Raw genomic sequence first — 9,997 nt, 5'->3', positions numbered from 1 at the left:
GCCTCTTTGGTTAAGTTTATTCCTAGGTATCTTACAGTTTTGGTGCAATTGTAAATGGAATTGATTTCTTAATTTCTCTTTCTGCTGCTTTATTACTGGTGTATGGAAATGGAACAGATTTCTTTTTTTTTTTTTTTTTAAAGATTTTATTTATTTATTTGAGAGAGGATGAGAGGAGAGAGAGAGCACATGAGAGGGGGGAGGGTCAGAGGGAGAAGCAGACTCCCTGCTGAGCAGGGAGCCCGATGTGGGACTCGATCCCGGGATTCCAGGATCATGACCTGAGCCGAAGGCAGTCGCTTAACCAACTGAGCCACCCAGGCGCCCTGGAACAGATTTCTGTACATTGATTTTGTATCCTGTGACCTTACTGAATTTGTGTATCAGTTCTAGCAGTTTTTTGGTGGAGTCTTTTGGGTTTTCTATATTTAGTTTCATGTCATCTGCAAATAGTAAAAGTTTTACTTCTTCCTTATAATTTGGATGCCTTTTCTTTCTTTTTCTTTTCTTTCTTTCTTTTTTTTTAGAGGGGGGCAGGGGCAGAGGGAGAGGGAGAGAGAGAATCTTAAGTAGGCTCTACGCCCATTTCGGAGCCTGACACGGGGCTTGATCTCACAAGCTGAGATCATGACCTGAGCTGAAATCAACAGTTGGTCACGTAACCAACTGAGCCACCCTGGTGCCTCACCTTTTATTTCTTTTTGTTGTCTACCTGCTGTGGCTAGGGCTTCCAGTAACATGTTAAATAACAGTGGTGAGAGTGGACATCCCTGGCTTGTTCCTGACTGTAGATGAAAAGCTCTCAGTTTTTCCCCCATTGAGGATATTAACTTTGGGTTTTTCATAGATAACCTTTATTATATTGAGGTATGTTCCCTCTAAATCTACTTTGTGGAGGGTTTTTATCATGAATGGATGTTGTACTTTGTCAAATGCTTTTTCTGAATCTATTGAAATGATCATCATATGGTTCTATCCTTTCTTTTATTAATGTGGTGTATTATGTTGATGGATTTGCGAATATTGAACCACCCTCGCAACCCAAGAATAAATCCCACTTGATCATGGTGAATGATTCTTTTAATGTATTGTTGGATTTGGTTTGCTGGTATTTCATTGAGAATTTTTGCATCCATGTTCATCAAGGTTATTAGCCTGTAGTTCTCTTTTTTAGTGGGGTCTTTGTCAGGTTTGGGTATCAGGGTAATGCTGGCCTCATAGAATGAATTTGGAAGTTTTCCTTCCATTTCTATTTTTTGGAATAGTTTGAGAAGAATAGGTACTAACTCTTCTTTAAATATTTAATAGAATTCACGTGCGAAGCCCTCTGGCCCTGAACTTTTGTTTGTTGGGACATTTTTGATTACTGATTCAATTTCTTTGCTGGTTATTGGTCTGTTCAAGTTTTCTATTTCTTCCTGTTTCAGTTTTGGTAGTTTATATGTTTCTAGGAATTTATCCATTTCTTCCAGGTTGTCCAATTTGTTGGCATATAGTTTTTCATAATATAATTTTATTTCTGTGGTATTGGTTGTTATTTCTCCTGTCTCATTTGTGATTTTATTTATTTGGGTCCTTTCTCTTTTATTTTTGATAAGTCTGGCTAGGGGTTTATCAATTTTATTAATTCCATTGAAGAACCTGCTCCTGATTTCATTAATCTGTTCTATTTTTCTTTCAGTTTCAATATCACTTATTTCTGTTCTAACCTTTATTATTTCCTTCCTTCTGCTAACTTTAGGCTTCTCTTATTGTTCTTTTTCTAGCTCCTTTAGGTGTAAGATTAGGTTGTTTATTTGAGATTTTTCCTTCTTGAGGTAGTCCGTCCTGTATTGCTATATAATTCTCTCTTAGGGTCGCTTCTGCTGCATCCCAAAGGTTTTGGACCATCATGTTTTCATTTTCATTTGTTTCCATGTACTTTTTTTATTTCTTCTTTGATTTCTTGGTTGATCTGTTCATTGTTTCTTGGTTGATCTGTCCATGTATTTGTGGTCTTTCCAAATTTTTTCTTGTGGTTGACTTCTAGTTTCATAGTGCTGTGGTCGGAAAAGGTGGATGGTATGACTTCAGTCTTTCTGTATTTTTTGAGGCCTGTTTTGTTACTTAATATGTGATCTATTCTGGAGAGTGTTCCATGTGCACTTGAAAAGAATGTGTATTCTGCTGTTTTATGATGGAATGTTCTTAATATGTCCATTAAATCCCTCTGGCCCAGTGTGTCATTCAAAGCCATTGTTTCCTTGTTTATTTTCTGTTCAGATGATCTATTGATGTGAGTGGGGTCTTATATTCTGCCATGATTATTGTGTTATTATCAATTAGTTCCTTTATGTTAGCTATTAATTGTTTTATATTTTTGGCTCCTCCCATGTTGGGTGCATAAATATTTACAGTTGCTATTCTTCTTGTTGGATAGTCCCCCTTATGATTATAATCCCCTTCTCTGTCTCTTTTTACAGTCTTGGTTTTAAAGTCCGTTTTATCTGATATAAATATTGCTACTCTGGCTGTCTTTTGACATCCATTTGCATGATAAATGTTTCTTCACCCTCTCACTTTCAATCTGCAGGTGTCTTTTAGTCTAAAAAGTCTCTGTCTCTCTCTTTTTTTTAGAGAGAGAGAGCAAAAGAGCATGTGAACAGGGGTGGAGGGGCAGAGGGAGAGAAAGAGAATCTTAAGCAGGCTCCACACTCAGTGTGAGCTCAACACAGGCTCGATCTCACAACCCTGAGATCATGACCCAGTCAAAATCAACAGTTGGCTGCTTAACCAATGGAGCCACCCAGGCTCCACTAAAATGAGTCTCTTGTAGGCAGCATATCAATGGGTCTTGGTTGTTTTCTTCCATTCTGGCATGCTGTATGTTTTGATTAGAGCATTTAGTCCATTTACAAGTAATTATTTATACATATGTATTTATTACCATTTTATTACTCATTTCGTCATTGTTTCTGGAGATTTTCTCTGATCCTTTCTTGTCTTTGTCACTTTTAGTCTCTCCTTTGCACTGAGAGAGTCCCCTTTAATATTTCTTGCAGGGCTGATTTGGTGGTCATGAACCTCTTTAGCTTTTGTTTCTCTGGGAAACTCTTTATCTCTCCTTCTATTCTGAATGATAGCTTTGTTGGTTAGAGTATTCTTGGCTGCAACTTTTTCCTGTTCAGCACGTTGAATATATCATACCACTCCCTTCTGGCTTGCCATGTTTCTGTTGAGAAATCTCTAGCTTGCCTTATGGGTTCTCCCCCATGTAAGTTAAAGACTTCTTTTGTGTTGCTACTTTTAAGATTTTTTCTTTATCACTGTATTGTGTAAATTTAATTACAATATATCTTGGTGTTGGCCTGCTTTTGTTGATTTTGATGGGAGATCTCTGTGCTTCCAGGATCTGGATGTCTGTTTCCTTCCACAGATTAGGAAAGTCTTCAGCTGTTATTTGTTGAAATAAATTTTCTACCCTCTTTTCTCTCTCTTCTTTTGGGACTCCTACAATATGAATGTTATTATGTTCGATGGAATCACTGAGTTCTCTAAGTCTGTTCTCGTGTTGCATAATTCTTCATCCTCGCTTTTGTTCAGCTTTGTTATTTTCCATTATTTTTTCTTCTAAGTCACTGATTCGTTCCTCTGCTTCTTCCAGTCTGCTGTTCATTGTATCAAGCCTGTTTCCAGCCTTGTTTATTGCATTCTTCATCTCTGATTGATTCTTTTTTAAATCTTCTATCTCTGTCGTGACGGTCTCACTGATGTTTTCTTTTCTCTTCTCAAGCCCAGTGACTATCCTTATGACTGTTGCTGTAAATTCTCCTCCAGGCATGCTACCTCTTATCTGTTTCGCTTAGATCTCTGGCCTTATCTTGTTCTTTCATTTGGGATATATTCCTCCATCTTGGCATTTTATCTAAGTCTCTGCCTTCTTCTCTCTGTTAGAAAAGGCTGTTCATGTCTCCTGCTCCTGAAAGTATTGACTTTATGAAGAAGAGGTCATGTAGTGCCTGTTGCTTCAGGGAGTGTCTCTGGTGTGTGTTGTGTGTGCTCTGTTATTGTGTTTTGGCTGCTCTATCCTTCAGGCTAATCATTTGCAGAAGCTAGCCTTGCCTGCTGTGGGCAGTGTTTGGTCCCTGGACTAAATGTGGTGAGTTTTATTTTATTTTATTATTTTTTAAAGATTTTATTTATTTATTTGACACAGAGAGAGAGAGCAAGCACAAGCATGAGGGAGCGGCAGGCAGAGGGAGAATGAGAGGGAGAAGTGGGCTCCTTGCTGAGCAGAGAGCCCGATGTGGGACTTGATCCCAGGACCCTGGGATCATGACCTGAGCCGAAGGCAGACACGTAACGACTGAGCCACCCAGGCGCCCTAAATGTGGTGAGTTTTAACTAGGTGTGCTCTGATATGCTTGTGAAATGAAACCTGACACCAGCTCCACCAGAACGGACGCCCTGCAGAGCTCTCTGGTCGGGATACATGATGTGAGCAGGGGTTTGTGTTGGTCTTCTCAGGGAGGGGTCCACCATGCTGGGACTGAGGCAAGGTTGACTGAGAGCGAATAATTTCCCTTCTATGTGCCCCAGACACCTTCCAGATGCTGTTTCCATGCTATCTGCCCTGGGTTATTTGCCTGCCTTCTCTCCAAGAACAGGGCAGTACCCTTAGGGCTCTATCCCAGTCAAGCTCACTGACCTTTAAAACTCAGGCTTTAGGGGCGCCTGGGTGGCTCAGTCGTTGAGTGTCTGCCTTCGGCTCAGGTCATGATCTCAGGGTCCTGGGATTGAGCCCTGCATTGATTGGGCTCCCTGCTCAGCCAGGAGCCTGCTTCTCCCTATGCCACTCCCCGTGCTTATGTTCTTTCTCTCTAGCTGTCTCTCTCTCTGTCAAATAAATAAATAAAAAATCTTAAAACAAAACAAAACAAAACAAAAACCTCAGGCTTTAATCCATACTGGTTGCAAGAACTCATGAAATTCAGCCTCTCTCATTTTCCAAGCCAATGGCTTTGGGAAAATGTTCTCCTTGTACATTCCTGTGTGTGCTCCCCTCTCTCTCTTTCTCTCTGTCTCTCTCTCGCCCTTCTCTGTGACCATGGCTCCCTCCCCTCTGCATTGTGATCCAATTCTCCCCTAAAGCATGTCTCCACACTTCTTACCTTCTTCAATGTGACCTCTTCTCTCCCTTTAGTTGTGGAGTTTGTTCTGCCAGTCTTCAGGTCAATTTCTGGGGTATTTAGGATGATTTGATAGTTATCTAGTTGTGTTTGCAGGACAAGAGGAGCCTAGGGTCCTTCTACTCTGCCGCCATCTTGAAAATCGAGTTGTTTCCTTAAGGGCATAAAAGTGCATCTTATTTATAACATAAAGCAAAATATTTTAAAATTATCTTTTGCTATTCATCTCTTATTTCCCTACACATACTGCAGCAACATGAAATAAAGATTTCTTCTTTTTGCTCATCCCTCAAGTCAGGTTCTATATTTGGGCCTCACATATCTTTCATCATTCCCTGCCCCCCTTCTCTGCACCATCTGTTTATTCTGAAAGTCAGTCTAAGCTCTTTGGCTATTTCTTTTCTTTTCACTTCACCCATTATATGGATTCCCTACAACAGCAGTTCTTAAACTTTTACATGCATCAGAATCATCTAGAAGTCTTGTTAAAACACAAGTGGCTCAGCCTCACCTCCAGAATTTTATACAGGAGGTTTGAGTCTGGGCTCAAGTGTTTACATTTCTGACAAGTGCCCAGGTGGTACCCACACTGCTCATCCAGGCACCACAGTTTGAGAACCACTGCTCCACAACATAGCAGCATCTGGAGCTGTTCCAACAAACAAGAATCTGTCCTGGGTAGAAGCCTTTGTTATACGTTGTATGTAAATAATGTTACCTGATCCCTTTAGAATTTAATGAGTCAGCTTCCATCACCATATTTAACATTCTTTAAGTAGGGATGTGCATTCAATAGACTCTGCTGTAAGACGACAAGAATAAAGGAAATAATATTTATTGCTTGATTGCCTATTCAGGAGACAGTAGAATGTGGTTGGCCCTGAAGCCAGGCCTTCTAGGGTTCAGTCCTGGCTTTGCAGGATTTTAGGAAGACCCTAGGAAAGTTATTTTTTTGTGCCTCAGTTTCTTCCTTTTGAAATAAAGGTAATGAAATGAACCATCTCATAGAGTTGTTGTGAGGCTCAAATGATTTAATACATGAAAAGTCCTTGACAAATGACTGGTGTGTTGTATGTACTCTGATGTCATGTATTATTATTATTATTATCAGGAATTTACTGAGTGTTTTTTATGTGTTATCTCATTGTAACTTAAAATCAGTACTAAAAGGTAAGCACTCCTAATATCCTAATGGAGAAGACTAGGAAACAGAAGTTCAGAAGGGCTGAATAACTGATCAAGGTACCCTAGACAGTAAAAATCCCGGGTCTTTGTATGTCACCAGTGTTTGCCCAAAGAAATAATTTTCTCCCATAAGAAAAATGGAATAAGGCAGCTGATTTCAGAAGTATATTTGAATGTGATTGAATAATTACTTGCTTGGTCAAGATGGTTGGTGAATTTTACAATCTAGTATTATTATGTCTACTTTAAAGGGTATTAAAGACAAGTGGAGGCAAGGATGGGTAGACATATGAGCAAATGTGTGACATTTGTAAAGAACCTATCACATAACAGGTGTTTAATAGATATTTGCTGAACTATTGGAATTAATGTGATTTGGAATTAAAATTACCTAAAATTAAGGATTTATAATATCCAGAGTTAGTGAGATTACAGAGAAATGGGCATTGATATGCTACTATGAGATTTTTGAAAGTCAATTTGGCAAGAGCCACCAAATTTTAAATATGTATTTCCTATGGCCCAAGCAGCCCAGTGTCTATCCTAGGAAATACCTTTGTGCCCATGAAATACATATATAATGGTGTGCAAATTTAGCACTGCTTATAATTGTGAAAATTACAAAACTAAATGTTGATAAATGGGGGCATTGTTTAATAAATTGTGAGTCACCTGTTTTATTGAACACCGTATAAGAGTTAAAAAGCACAAGGGACAGCAATACAAGTTGAATGAAAGGCCTCTAGTATGTGTTAATTGAAAAAATGGTCACATAATGGTGTGGAATTATCCTTTTTGTTTACAGAGCCCAAAACTACATCTATAGGAGATATGCAGGAAAATGCTTAGGAAAAAGTCTGAAAAGTGACACACCAGATAGTCATCAGGGGTTACCTCTGGCAAGGGAGGAGGGACACGAGGAACTTCTACTTTGTACACTTTACAGTGTATATTATTTGGAACGTTTACTTGTGAGATCAAAAAAGAAAAAAGTAGCTTGCTCAACAAATGTTCTCAGTCCCTTAATAAGGATAATAGATAATAGGATAATAGATGCATGATTCTTGCTAAATACTTTATTACTTGTAGTGCTGTCGATTCCCAGAACACATCCTGTGAGTAGTTCAAGAGCTGAATTGGCATCTGAGTGGAAAGCACACGAAACTAAAATCTTTGTAGCATTAGACTGTCTGACCAAGAGTTTGCCTTTGGACTATTACACCATTTCATGCTTGCTCTCTGACAGACAAAGGTGACGGTGACAGAAAAGAAAGGAAAAACAAAGACAAACACAAGTAAACAAAAGCACCATTATGCAAAAGGAGAAAGCAAAGCAACAGTATTTTTTTTTTCTCCAAATGAATGGGGGTATCAATGTTCACTTGGAGACAGTGTTAGGTGTGGATAAGAGAAGAGAAAGTTATTCTCCAGGCTTTTCTTAGTTTCAGTTTGAGGAATGTAGGGGTAGTGTATTTCCTATACGGCTGGAACTAAGTATCACAAACCGGGTGGCTTAAAACGACAGAAATATACTCTTTCACAGTTCTGGAGGCTAGAAGTCTGAACTCAAGGAACTGGCAGTGGCCTGCTCTCTCTGAAGCCTTCAGAGGAGATTCCTGCCTTGCCTCTTCCAGTTTCTGGTAGCCTGAGGGGTTCCTTGGTTCAGATGCATCACTCCAGTCTCTGACTCTCTTTCATGTGGCTGTTTTCGCTCTGCATCTGTCTTCTCCACTTCTCACAAGAACTCCAGTCGTGGGGCGCCTGGGGGGCTCAGTTGGTCAAGCATCTGACTTCGGCTCAGGTCGTGATCTCAGGGTCCTGGGATCAAGCCCATCGTGGGGCTCCCTGCTCAGCGGGGAGTCTGCTTCTCCTCTCCCTCTGCCCCTCCTCCCTCTTGTGGCGTGTTCTCTCTCTCTCAAATAAATAAAATCTTAAAAAAAAAAAAAAAAAAGAACACCAGTCCTATTGGATTAGGGACCCCAATGACCTCATCTTAACATGATTACATCTGCAAAGACCCTATTTCCATATAAACCCACGTTCACAGGTCCTGGTGGTTAGGACTTCAACATATCTTCTTGGCAGATACAATTTGTAACTCGCAATTTATAATTCCTAACTGAAGTTTGACCAGTCATTAATAACAGTTATTTAAAGTAGGTGACTTTTGCATACAACTTTGATTCAGTGGGCTTTATTTTTTATTTTATTTATTTATTTGACAGAGTGAGAGAGAGAGAGAGAGATCACAAGTAGGCAGACAGGCAGGCAGAGGGAGAGGGAGAAGCAGGACCCCCGCCGAGCAGGGAGCCCGATGCGGGACTTGATCCTATGACCCTGGGATCATGACCTGAGCCAAAGGCAGACACTTAACGACTGAGCCACCCAGGCGCCCCTGATTCAGTGGGCTTTAAAGTACTTCATAGTGGAGACAGCAGGAGCCCCTTTGCCACCAGCGGCCAGGCTGATCTCTAAGCAGAAGCAGGATGCCTCTGTCTCCGTGGGGGGTGGGGGGCCTGGATGGGAAGGTTAGCCAACCGGTGCTGTGGGAGCCAATCCTCCAGGCAGGGCCAGTAATCAACAGCACCCAGGCTACGGCTTTGCAGAATTCTTGAGTGACGAAGATGCTGACTCTGCCATGAAGATCATGAACCTGGTCAAACTCTGTGGGAAGGTGGACAAGCATCAGCTCACAAGAACCTGGATGTGGGGGCCAACATTGTCATTGGCAATCTGGACCCAGAGATTGATGAGAAGCTGCTTTGTGATATTTCTAACACCTTTGGGGTGATCTCACAAATCCCTGAGATTATTTGGGACCCTGACACAGGCAACTCCAAAGATTATGCCTTTATAAATTTTGCTTCGTTTGATGCTTCGGAAGCAGCTGTTGAGGCCATGAATGGGCAGTATCTCTGTAACTGCCCTTTCGCTGTGTCCATGCCTTTAAGAAGGACACCAAGGGTGAACATGGTGGCTCAGCGGCCGAACAACTTCTGGCAGCCCAGAACCTACTCTCCCAGGCTGACTGCCCTCATCAGCTCTTTGTAGATTCACCCCCTCCACCCTCAGCACCCAATTCTCTGGCATCATCATTGGGGTCTGGGCTTCCTCCATCAGGTATGAGTCCTCCTTGGTCCCTCCCACCCCCAGTGCTGCTCCTGGAGCCCTTCCACCTGGAATACTCCTAGCCATGCCCCCATTACCTACACCTCCTGGGGCTGGAGCTGATGGCCCACCATCAGCAGGAACCCCAGGGGCTAGACATCCTGGACATGGACACTCACATCCTCATCCGTTCCCACTGTGTGGGATGCCCCATCCAGGGACGGCTCAGATGCAGCTGGCCTACCATGGCCCTCATGGCTTAGGACATCCCCATGCCAGGCCACCAGGCTCTGGGGGGCAGCCACCACCCCAACCACCACCTGGAATGCTTCATCTAGGACCTCCTCTAATGGGCATGCCCCCCAGTGGCCTCTGTTTGGGTCTCCCATGGGTCACCCAGGTCTGTGCCTCCACATGGGATGCGTGGACCTCCTCCACTGATGCCCCCTCATGGATACACTGGGCCTCCACGACCCCCACCCGATGGCTACCAGTGGGGGCCCCTCCCTCCACCCAGACCACCCCCTGGCCTCTAG

At 42.1% G+C, this 9,997-nt stretch overlaps 1 pseudogene; it reads left to right on the top strand.

Annotated features, from left to right (window-relative positions):
• Positions 1–7,410: 7,410 nt before the first annotated feature.
• On the top strand, positions 7,411–9,997 carry LOC116646642 (annotated as a pseudogene).

Source organism: Phoca vitulina, unplaced genomic scaffold (assembly GCF_004348235.1).
Source record: "Phoca vitulina isolate PV1807 unplaced genomic scaffold, GSC_HSeal_1.0 scaffold37, whole genome shotgun sequence".
NCBI lineage: Eukaryota > Metazoa > Chordata > Mammalia > Carnivora > Phocidae > Phoca > Phoca vitulina.
The sequence above is the reverse complement of the archived record's forward strand: the minus strand, read 5'-3'. Positions and strand labels throughout refer to the sequence as shown.